Source organism: Macaca nemestrina, chromosome 13 (assembly GCF_043159975.1).
Source record: "Macaca nemestrina isolate mMacNem1 chromosome 13, mMacNem.hap1, whole genome shotgun sequence".
In the NCBI taxonomy this organism is placed as follows: domain Eukaryota; kingdom Metazoa; phylum Chordata; class Mammalia; order Primates; family Cercopithecidae; genus Macaca; species Macaca nemestrina.
In genome coordinates this window covers 97,246,630-97,258,928 of record NC_092137.1, presented here as the reverse complement: position 1 = coordinate 97,258,928, position 12,299 = coordinate 97,246,630, and positions in this window count along the sequence as shown.

Genomic DNA, 12,299 nt, shown 5'->3' with positions numbered 1-12,299 from the left:
GCTATGGTGAAAAAGGAAATATCCTCAGATTAAATCTGGAAAGTAGCTTTCTAAGAAACTGCTCAGTGTTCTGTTAATTCATCTCACAGAGTTACATCTGTATTTCGTGGATCTCTTTGCTAGCCTTATTTCTGTGGAATCTGAGAACAGATATTTCGGATCCATTGGAAGACTACAGGGCCAAAGGAAATATCCTGCGATAACAAAGAGAAAGAAGCTTTCTGAGAAACTTCTTTGTGTTCTGTGAAATCATCTCACAGAGTTACAGCTTTCCCCTCAAGAAGCCTTTCGCTAAGACAGTTCTTGTGGAATTGGCAAAGTGATATTTGGAAGATCATAGAGGGCTATGGTGAAAAAGGAAATATCCTCACATGAAATCTGGAAAGAAGCTTTCTGAGAAACTGCTTAGTGTTCTGTTAATTCATCTCACAGAGTTACATCTGTATTTCGTGGATCTCTTTGCTAGCCTTATTTCTGTGGAATCTGAGAACAGATATTTCGGATCCCTTGGAAGACTATAGGGCCAAAGGAAATATCCTGCGATAACAAAGAGAAAGAAGCTTTCTGAGAAATTTCTTTGTGTTCTGTGAAATCATCTCACAGAGTTACAGCTTTCCCGTGAAGAAGCCTTTCGCTAAGACAGTTCTTGTGGAATTGGCAAAGTGATATTTGGAAGCCCATAGAGGGCTATGGTGTAAAAGGAAATATCCTCACATGAAATCTGGAAAGAGGCTTTCTGAGAAACTGCTTTGTGTTCTGTTAATTCATCTCACAGAGTTACATCTGTATTTCGTGGATCTCTTTGCTAGCCTTATTTCTGTGGAATCTGAGAACAGATATTTCGGATCCCTTGGAAGACTATAGGGCCAAAGGAAATATCCTCCGATAACAAAGAGAAAGAAGCTTTCTGAGAAACTTCTTTGTGTTTTGTGAAATCATCTCACAGAGTAACAGCTTTCCCGTCAAGAAGCCTTTCGCTAAGACAGTTCTTGTGGAATTGTCAAAGTGATATTTGGAAGCCCATAGACGGCTATGGTGAAAAAGGAAATATCCTCACATGAAATCTGGAAAGAAGCTTTCTGAGAAACTCCTTAGTGTTCTGTTAATTCATCGCACAGAGTTACATCTGTATTTCGTGGATCTCTTTGCTAGCCTTATTTCTGTGGAATCTGACAACAGATATTTCCTTTCCCTTTGAAGACTATAGGGCCAAAGGAAATATCCTCCGATAACAAAGAGAAAGAAGCTTTCTGAGAAATTTCTTTGTGTTCTGTGAAATCATCTCACAGAGTTACAGCTTTCCCCTCAAGAAGCCTTTCGCTAAGACAGTTCTTCTGGAATTGGCAAAGTGATATTTGGAAGCCCATAGAGGGCTATGGTGAAAAATGAAATATCCTCAGATGAAATCTGGAAAGTAGCTTTCTGAGAAACTGCTTAGTGTTTTGTTAATTCATCTCACAGAGTTACATCTGTATTTCGTGGATCTCTTTGCTAGCCTTATTTCTGTGGAATCTGAGAACAGATATTTCGGATCACTTGGAAGACTATAGGGCCAAAGGAAATATCCTCCGATAACAAAGAGAAAGAAGCTTTCTGAGAAACTTCTTTGTGTTTTGTGAAATCATCTCACAGAGTTACAGCTTTCCCGTCAAGAAGCCTTTCGCTAAGACAGTTCTTGTGGAATTGGCAAAGTGATATTTGGAAGCCCATGGAGGGCTATGGTGAAAAAGGAAATATACTCACATGAAATCTGGAAAGAAGCTTTCTGAGAAACTCCTTAGTGTTCTGTTAATTCATCGCACAGAGTTACATTTGTATTTCGTGGATCTCTTTGCTAGCCTTATTTCTGTGGAATCTGAGAACAGATATTTCCTTTCCCTTTGAAGACTATAGGGCCAAAGGAAATATCCTGCGATAACAAAGAGAAAGAAGCTTTCTGAGAAACTTCTTTGTGTTCTGTGAAATCATCTCACAGACTTACAGCTTTCCCCTCAAGAAGCCTTTCGCTAAGACAGTTCTTGTGGAATTGGCAAAGTGATATTTGGAAGCCCCTAGAGGGCTATGGTGAAAAAGGAAATATCCTCAGATTAAATCTGGAAAGTAGCTTTCTAAGAAACTGCTCAGTGTTCTGTTAATTCATCTCACAGAGTTACATCTGTATTTCGTGGATCTCTTTGCTAGCCTTATTTCTGTGGAATCTGAGAACAGATATTTCGGATCCATTGGAAGACTACAGGGCCAAAGGAAATATCCTGCGATAACAAAGAGAAAGAAGCTTTCTGAGAAACTTCTTTGTGTTCTGTGAAATCATCTCACAGAGTTACAGCTTTCCCCTCAAGAAGCCTTTCGCTAAGACAGTTCTTGTGGAATTGGCAAAGTGATATTTGGAAGATCATAGAGGGCTATGGTGAAAAAGGAAATATCCTCACATGAAATCTGGAAAGAAGCTTTCTGAGAAACTGCTTAGTGTTCTGTTAATTCATCTCACAGAGTTACATCTGTATTTCGTGGATCTCTTTGCTAGCCTTATTTCTGTGGAATCTGAGAACAGATATTTCGGATCCCTTGGAAGACTATAGGGCCAAAGGAAATATCCTGCGATAACAAAGAGAAAGAAGCTTTCTGAGAAATTTCTTTGTGTTCTGTGAAATCATCTCACAGAGTTACAGCTTTCCCGTGAAGAAGCCTTTCGCTAAGACAGTTCTTGTGGAATTGGCAAAGTGATATTTGGAAGCCCATAGAGGGCTATGGTGAAAAAGGAAATATTCTCACATGAAATCTGGAAAGAGGCTTTCTGAGAAACTGCTTTGTGTTCTGTTAATTCATCTCACAGAGTTACATCTGTATTTCGTGGATCTCTTTGCTAGCCTTATTTCTGTGGAATCTGAGAACAGATATTTCGGATCCCTTGGAAGACTATAGGGCCAAAGGAAATATCCTCCGATAACAAAGAGAAAGAAGCTTTCTGAGAAACTTCTTTGTGTTTTGTGAAATCATCTCACAGAGTAACAGCTTTCCCGTCAAGAAGCCTTTCGCTAAGACAGTTCTTGTGGAATTGTCAAAGTGATATTTGGAAGCCCATAGACGGCTATGGTGAAAAAGGAAATATCCTCACATGAAATCTGGAAAGAAGCTTTCTGAGAAACTCCTTAGTGTTCTGTTAATTCATCGCACAGAGTTACATCTGTATTTCGTGGATCTCTTTGCTAGCCTTATTTCTGTGGAATCTGAGAACAGATATTTCCTTTCCCTTTGAAGACTATAGGGCCAAAGGAAATATCCTCCGATAACAAAGAGAAAGAAGCTTTCTGAGAAATTTCTTTGTGTTCTTTGAAATCATCTCACAGAGTTTCAGCTTTCCCCTCAAGAAGCCTTTCGCTAAGACTGTTCTTCTGGAATTGGCAAAGTGATATTTGGAAGCCCATAGAGGGCTATGGTGAAAAAGGAAATATCCTCAGATGAAATCTGGAAAGTAGCTTTCTGAGAAACTGCTTAGTGTTCTGTTAATTCATCTCACAGAGTTACATCTGTATTTCGTGGATCTCTTTGCTAGCCTTATTTCTGTGGAATCTGAGAACAGATATTTCGGATCCATTGGAAGACTATAGGGCCAAAGGAAATATCCTGCGATAACAAAGAGAAAGAAGCTTTTGAGAAACTTCTTTGTGTTCTGTGAAATCATCTCACAGAGTTACAGCTTTCCCCTCAAGAAGCCTTTCGCTAAGACAGTTCTTGTGGAATTGGCAAAGTGATATTTGGAAGCCCATAGAGGGCTATGGTGAAAAAGGAAATATCCTCAGATGAAATCTGGAAAGAAGCTTTCTGAGAAACTGCTTAGTGTTCTGTTAATTCATCTCACAGAGTTACATCTGTATTTCGTGGATCTCTTTGCTAGCCTTATTTCTGTGGAATCTGAGAACAGATATTTCGGATCCCTTGGAAGACTATAGGGCCAAAGGAAATATCCTCCGATAACAAAGAGAAAGAAGCTTTCTGAGAAACTTCTTTGTGTTCTGTGAAATCATCTCACAGAGTTACAGCTTTCCCCTCAAGAAGCCTTTCCCTAAGACAGTTCTTGTGGAATTGGCAAAGTGATATTTGGAAGCCCATAGAGGGCTATGGTGAAAAAGGAAATATCCTCAGATGAAATCTGGAAAGAAGCTTTCTGAGAAACTGCTTAGTGTTCTGTTAATTCATCTCACATAGTTATATCTGTATTTCGTGGATCTCTTTGCTAGCCTGATATCTGTGGAATCTGAGAACAGATATTTCGGATCCCTTGGAAGACTATAGGGCCAAAGGAAATATCCTCCTATAACAAACAGAAAGAAGATTTCTGAGAAACTTCTTTGTGTTCTGTGAAATCATCTCACAGAGTTACAGCTTTCCCCTCAAGAAGGCTTTCGCTAAGACAGTTCTTGTGGAATTGGCAAAGTGATATTTGGAAGCCCATAGAGGGCTATGGTGAAAAAGGAAATATCCTCAAATGAAATCTGGAAAGAAGCTTTCTGAGAAACTGCTTAGTGTTCTGTTAATTCATCTCACAGAGTTACATCTGTATTTCGTGGATCTCTTTGCTAGCCTTATTTCTGTGGAATCTGAGAACAGATATTTCGGATCCCTTGGAAGACTATAGGGCCAAAGGAAATATCCTCCGATAACAAAGAGAAAGAAGCTTTCTGAGAAACTTCTTTGTGTTTTGTGAAATCATCTCACAGAGACACAGCTTTCCCGTCAAGAAGCCTTTCGCTAAGACAGTTCTTGTGGAATTGGCAAAGTGATATTTGGAAGCCCATAGAGGGCTATGGTGAAAAAGGAAATATCCTCACATGAAATCTGGAAAGAAGCTTTCTGAGAAACTCCTTAGTGTTCTGTTAATTCATCGCACAGAGTTACATCTGTATTTCGTGGATCTCTTTGCTAGCCTTATTTCTGTGGAATCTGAGAACAGATATTTCCTTTCCCTTTGAAGACTATAGGGCCAAAGGAAATATCCTCCGATAACAAAGAGAAAGAAGCTTTCTGAGAAATTTCTTTGTGTTCTGTGAAATCATCTCACAGAGTTTCAGCTTTCCCCTCAAGAAGCCTTTCGCTAAGACTGTTCTTCTGGAATTGGCAAAGTGATATTTGGAAGCCCATAGAGGGCTATGGTGAAAAAGGAAATATCCTCAGATGAAATCTGGAAAGTAGCTTTCTGAGAAAATGCTTAGTGTTCTGTTAATTCATCTCACAGAGTTACATCTGTATTTCGTGGATCTCTTTGCTAGCCTTATTTCTGTGGAATCTGAGAACAGATATTTCGGATCCATTGGAAGACTATAGGGCCAAAGGAAATATCCTGCGATAACAAAGAGAAAGAAGCTTTCTGAGAAACTTCTTTGTGTTCTGTGAAATCATCTCACAGAGTTACAGCTTTCCCCTCAAGAAGCCTTTCGCTAAGACAGTTCTTGTGGAATTGGCAAAGTGATATTTGGAAGCCCATAGAGGGCTATGGTGAAAAAGGAAATATCCTCAGATGAAATCTGGAAAGAAGCTTTCTGAGAAACTGCTTAGTGTTCTGTTAATTCATCTCACAGAGTTACATCTGTATTTCGTGGATCTCTTTGCTAGCCTTATTTCTGTGGAATCTGAGAACAGATATTTCGGATCCCTTGGAAGACTATAGGGCCAAAGGAAATATCCTCCGATAACAAAGAGAAAGAAGCTTTCTGAGAAACTTCTTTGTGTTCTGTGAAATCATCTCACAGAGTTACAGCTTTCCCCTCAAGAAGCCTTTCCCTAAGACAGTTCTTGTGGAATTGGCAAAGTGATATTTGGAAGCCCATAGAGGGCTATGGTGAAAAAGGAAATATCCTCAGATGAAATCTGGAAAGAAGCTTTCTGAGAAACTGCTTAGTGTTCTGTTAATTCATCTCACATAGTTATATCTGTATTTCGTGGATCTCTTTGCTAGCCTTATTTCTGTGGAATCTGAGAACAGATAGATATTTCGGATCCCTTGGAAGACTATAGGGCCAAAGGAAATATCCTCCTATAACAAACAGAAAGAAGATTTCTGAGAAACTTCTTTGTGTTCTGTGAAATCATCTCACAGAGTTACAGCTTTCCCCTCAAGAAGGCTTTCGCTAAGACAGTTCTTGTGGAATTGGCAAAGTGATATTTGGAAGCCCATAGAGGGCTATGGTGAAAAAGGAAATATCCTCACATGAAATCTGGAAAGAAGCTTTCTGAGAAACTCTTTAGTGTTCTGTTAATTCATCGCACAGAGTTACATCTGTATTTCGTGGATCTCTTTGCTAGCCTTATTTCTGTGGAATCTGAGAACAGATATTTCCTTTCCCTTTGAAGACTATAGGGCCAAAAGAAATATCCTCCGATAACAAAGAGAAAGAAGCTTTCTGAGAAATTTCTTTGTGTTCTGTGAAATCATCTCACAGAGTTACAGCTTTCCCCTCAAGAAGCCTTTCGCTAAGACAGTTCTTGTGGAATTGGCAAATTGATATTTGGAAGCCCATAGAGGGCTATGGTGAAAAAGGAAATATCCTCAGATGAAATCTGGAAAGTAGCTTTCTGAGAAACTGCTTAGTGTTCTGTTAATTCATCTCACAGACTTACATCTGTATTTCGTGGATCTCTTTGCTAGCCTTATTTCTGTGGAATCTGAGAACAGATATTTCGGATCCATTGGAAGACTACAGGGCCAAAGGAAATATCCTGCGATAACAAAGAGAAAGAAGCTTTCTGAGAAACTTCTTTGTGTTCTGTGAAATCATCTCACAGAGTTACAGCTTTCCCCTCAAGAAGCCTTTCGCTAAGACAGTTCTTGTGGAATTGGCAAAGTGATATTTGGAAGCCCATAGAGGGCTATGGTGAAAAAGGAAATATCCTCAGATGAAATCTGGAAAGAAGCTTTCTGAGAAACTGCTTAGTGTTCTGTTAATTCATCTCACAGAGTTACATCTGTATTTCGTGGATCTCTTTGCTAGCCTTATTTCTGTGGATTCTGAGAACAGATATTTCGGATCCCTTGGAAGACTATAGGGCCAAAGGAAATATCCTCCGATAACAAAGAGAAAGAAGCTTTCTGAGAAACTTCTTTGTGTTCTGTGAAATCATCTCACAGAGTTACAGCTTTCCCGTCAAGAAGCCTTTCGCTAAGACAGTTCTTGTGGAATTGGCAAAGTGATATTTGGAAGCCCATAGAGGGCTATGGTGAAAAAGGAAATATCCTCACATGAAATCTGGAAAGAAGCTTTCTGAGAAACTCCTTAGTGTTCTGTTAATTCATCTCACAGAGTTACATCTGTATTTCGTGGATCTCTTTGCTAGCCTTATTTCTGTGGAATCTGAGAACAGATATTTCGGATCCCTTGGAAGACTATAGGGCCAAAGGAAATATCCTCCGATAACAAACAGAAAGAAGCTTTCTGAGAAACTTCTTTGTGTTCTGTGAAATCATCTCACAGAGTTACAGCTTTCCCCTCAAGAAGCCTTTCGCTAAGACAGTTCTTGTGGAATTGGCAAAGTGATATTTGGAAGCCCATAGAGGGCTATGGTGAAAAAGGAAATATCCTCAGATGAAATCTGGAAAGTAGCTTTCTGAGAAACTGCTTAGTGTTCTGTTAATTCATCTCACAGAGTTACATCTGTATTTCGTGGATCTCTTTGCTAGCCTTATTTCTGTGGAATCTGAGAACAGATATTTCGGATCCATTGGAAGACTACAGGGCCAAAGGAAATATCCTGCGATAACAAAGAGAAAGAAGCTTTCTGAGAAACTTCTTTGTGTTCTGTGAAATCATCTCACAGAGTTACAGCTTTCCCCTCAAGAAGCCTTTCGCTAAGACAGTTCTTGTGGAATTGGCAAAGTGATATTTGGAAGCCCATAGAGGGCTATGGTGAAAAAGGAAATATCCTCAGATGAAATCTGGAAAGAAGCTTTCTGAGAAACTGCTTAGTGTTCTGTTAATTCATCTCACAGAGTTACATCTGTATTTCGTGGATCTCTTTGCTAGCCTTATTTCTGTGGAATCTGAGAACAGATATTTCCTTTCCCTTTGAAGACTATAGGGCCAAAGGAAATATCCTCCGATAACAAAGAGAAAGAAGCTTTCTGAGAAACTTCTTTGTGTTCTGTGAAATCATCTCACAGAGTTACAGCTTTCCCCTCAAGAAGCCTTTCGCTAAGACAGTTCTTGTGGAATTGGCAAAGTGATATTTGGAAGCCCATAGAGGGCTATGGTGAAAAAGGAAATATCCTCACATGAAATCTGGAAAGTAGCTTTCTGAGAAACTGCTTAGTGTTCTGTTAATTCATATCACAGAGTTACATCTGTATTTCGTGGATCTCTTTGCTAGCCTTATTTCTGTGGAATCTGAGAACAGATATTTCGGATCCCTTGGAAGACTATAGGGCCAAAGGAAATATCCTGCGATAACAAAGAGAAAGAAGCTTTCTGAGAAATTTCTTTGTGTTCCGTGAAATCATCTCACAGAGTTACAGCTTTCCCCTCAAGAAGCCTTTCGCTAAGACAGTTCTTGTGGAATTGGCAAAGTGATATTTGGAAGCCCATAGAGGGCTATGGTGAAAAAGGAAATATCCTCACATGAAATCTGGAAAGAGGCTTTCTGAGAAACTGCTTTGTGTTCTGTTAATTCATCTCACAGAGTTACATCTGTATTTCGTGGATCTCTTTGCTAGCCTTATTTCTGTGGAATCTGAGAACAGATATTTCGGATCCCTTGGAAGACTATAGGGCCAAAGGAAATATCCTCCGATAACAAAGAGAAAGAAGCTTTCTGAGAAACTTCTTTGTGTTTTGTGAAATCATCTCACAGAGTTACAGCTTTCCCGTCAAGAAGCCTTTCGCTAAGACAGTTCTTGTGGAATTGGCAAAGTGATATTTGGAAGCCCATAGAGGGCTATGGTGAAAAAGGAAATATCCTCACATGAAATCTGGAAAGAAGCTTTCTGAGAAACTCCTTAGTGTTCTGTTAATTCATCGCACAGAGTTACATCTGTATTTCGTGGATCTCTTTGCTAGCCTTATTTCTGTGGAGTCTGAGAACAGATATTTCCTTTCCCTTTGAAGACTATAGGGCCAAAGGAAATATCCTCCGATAACAAAGAGAAAGAAGCTTTCTGAGAAATTTCTTTGTGTTCTGTGAAATCATCTCACAGAGTTACAGCTTTCCCCTCAAGAAGCCTTTCGCTAAGACAGTTCTTCTGGAATTGGCAAAGTGATATTTGGAAGCCCATAGAGGGCTATGGTGAAAAATGAAATATCCTCAGATGAAATCTGGAAAGTAGCTTTCTGAGAAACTGCTTAGTGTTTTGTTAATTCATCTCACAGAGTTACATCTGTATTTCGTGGATCTCTTTGCTAGCCTTATTTCTGTGGAATCTGAGAACAGATATTTCGGATCCCTTGGAAGACTATAGGGCCAAAGGAAATATCCTGCGATAACAAAGAGAAAGAAGCTTTCTGAGAAACTTCTTTGTGTTCTGTGAAATCATCTCACAGTGTTACAGCTTTCCCCTCAAGAAGCCTTTCCCTAAGACAGTTCTTGTGGAATTGGCAAAGTGATATTTGGAAGCCCATAGAAGGCTATGGTGAAAAAGGAAATATCCTCAGATGAAATCTGGAAAGAAGCTTTCTGAGAAACTGCTTAGTGTTCTGTTAATTCATCTCACAGACTTACATCTGTATTTCGTGGATCTCTTTGCTAGCCTTATTTCTGTGGAATCTGAGAACAGATATTTCCTTTCCCTTTGAAGACTATAGGGCCAAAGGAAATATCCTGCGATAACAAAGAGAAAGAAGCTTTCTGAGAAATTTCTTTGTGTTCTGTGAAATCATCTCACAGAGTTACAGCTTTCCCGTGAAGAAGCCTTTCGCTAAGACAGTTCTTGTGGAATTGGCAAAGTGATATTTGGAAGCCCATAGAGGGCTATGGTGAAAAAGGAAATATCCTCAGATGAAATCTGGAAAGTAGCTTTCTGAGAAACTGCTTAGTGTTCTGTTAATTCATCTCACAGACTTACATCTGTATTTCGTGGATCTCTTTGCTAGCCTTATTTCTGTGGAATCTGAGAACAGATATTTCTGATCCCTTGGAAGACTATAGGGCCAAAGGAAATATCCTCCGATAACAAAGAGAAAGAAGCTTTCTGAGAAACTTCTTTGTGTTCTGTGAAATCATCTCACAGAGTTACAGCTTTCCCCTCAAGAAGCCTTTCGCTAAGACAGTTCTTGTGGAATTGTCAAAGTGATATTTGGAAGCCCATAGACGGCTATGGTGAAAAAGGAAATATCCTCACATGAAATCTGGAAAGAAGCTTTCTGAGAAACTCCTTAGTGTTCTGTTAATTCATCTCACAGAGTTACATCTGTATTTCGTGGATCTCTTTGCTAGCCTTATTTCTGTGGAATCTGAGAACAGATATTTCCTTTCCCTTTGAAGACTATAGGGCCAAAGGAAATATCCTCCGATAACAAAGAGAAAGAAGCTTTCTGAGAAATTTCTTTGTGTTCTGTGAAATCATCTCACAGAGTTACAGCTTTCCCCTCAAGAAGCCTTTCGCTAAGACTGTTCTTCTGGAATTGGCAAAGTGATATTTGGAAGCCCATAGAGGGCTATGGTGAAAAAGGAAATATCCTCAGATGAAATCTGGAAAGTAGCTTTCTGAGAAACTGCTTAGTGTTCTGTTAATTCATCTCACATAGTAATATCTGTATTTCGTGGATCTCTTTGCTAGCCTTATATCTGTGGAATCTGAGAACAGATATTTCGGATCCCTTGGAAGACTATAGGGCCAAAGGAAATATCCTCCTATAACAAACAGAAAGAAGATTTCTGAGAAACTTCTTTGTGTTCTGTGAAATCATCTCACAGAGTTACAGCTTTCCCCTCAAGAAGGCTTTCGCTAAGACAGTTCTTGTGGAATTGGCAAAGTGATATTTGGAAGCCCATAGAGGGCTATGGTGAAAAAGGAAATATCCTCACATGAAATCTGGAAAGAAGCTTTCTGAGAAACTCCTTAGTGTTCTGTTAATTCATCGCACAGAGTTACATCTGTATTTCGTGGATCTCTTTGCTAGCCTTATTTCTGTGGAATCTGAGAACAGATATTTCGGATCCCTTGGAAGACTATAGGGCCAAAGGAAATATCCTCCGATAACAAAGAGAAAGAAGCTTTCTGAGAAACTTCTTTGTGTTTTGTGAAATCATCTCACACAGTTACAGCTTTCCCGTCAAGAAGCCTTTCGCTAAGACAGTTCTTGTGGAATTGGCAAAGTGATATTTGGAAGCCCATAGAGGGCTATGGTGAAAAAGGAAATATCCTCACATGAAATCTGGAAAGAAGCTTTCTGAGAAACTCCTTAGTGTTCTGTTAATTCATCGCACAGAGTTACATCTGTATTTCGTGGATCTCTTTGCTAGCCTTATTTCTGTGGAATCTGAGAACAGATATTTCCTTTCCCTTTGAAGACTATAGGGCCAAAGGAAATATCCTCCGATAACAAAGAGAAAGAAGCTTTCTGAGAAACTTCTTTGTGTTCTGTGAAATCATCTCACAGAGTTACAGCTTTCCCGTGAAGAAGCCTTTCGCTAAGACAGTTCTTGTGGAATTGGCAAAGTGATATTTGGAAGCCCCTAGAGGGCTATGGTGAAAAAGGAAATATCCTCAGATTAAATCTGGAAACTAGCTTTCTGAGAAACTGCTCAGTGTTCTGTTAATTCATCTCACAGAGTTACATCTGTATTTCGTGGATCTCTTTGCTAGCCTTATTTCTGTGGAATCTGAGAACAGATAATTCGGATCCATTGGAAGACTACAGGGCCAAAGGAAATATCCTGCGATAACAAAGAGAAAGAAGCTTTCTGAGAAACTTCTTTGTGTTCTGTGAAATCATCTCACAGAGTTACAGCTTTCCCCTCAAGAAGCCTTTCGTTAAGACAGTTCTTGTGGAATTGGCAAAGTGATATTTGGAAGCCCATAGAGGGCTATGGTGAAAAAGGAAATATCCTCAGATGAAATCTGGAAAGAAGCTTTCTGAGAAACTGCTTAGTGTTCTGTTAATTCATCTCACAGAGTTACATCTGTATTTCGTGGATCTCTTTGCTAGCCTTATTTCTGTGGAATCTGAGAACAGATATTTCGGATCCCTTGGAAGACTATAGGGCCAAAGGAAATATCCTCCGATAACAAAGAGAAAGAAGCTTTCTGAGAAACTTCTTTGTGTTCTGTGAAATCATCTCACAGAGTTACAGCTTTCCCCTCAAGAAGCCTTTCG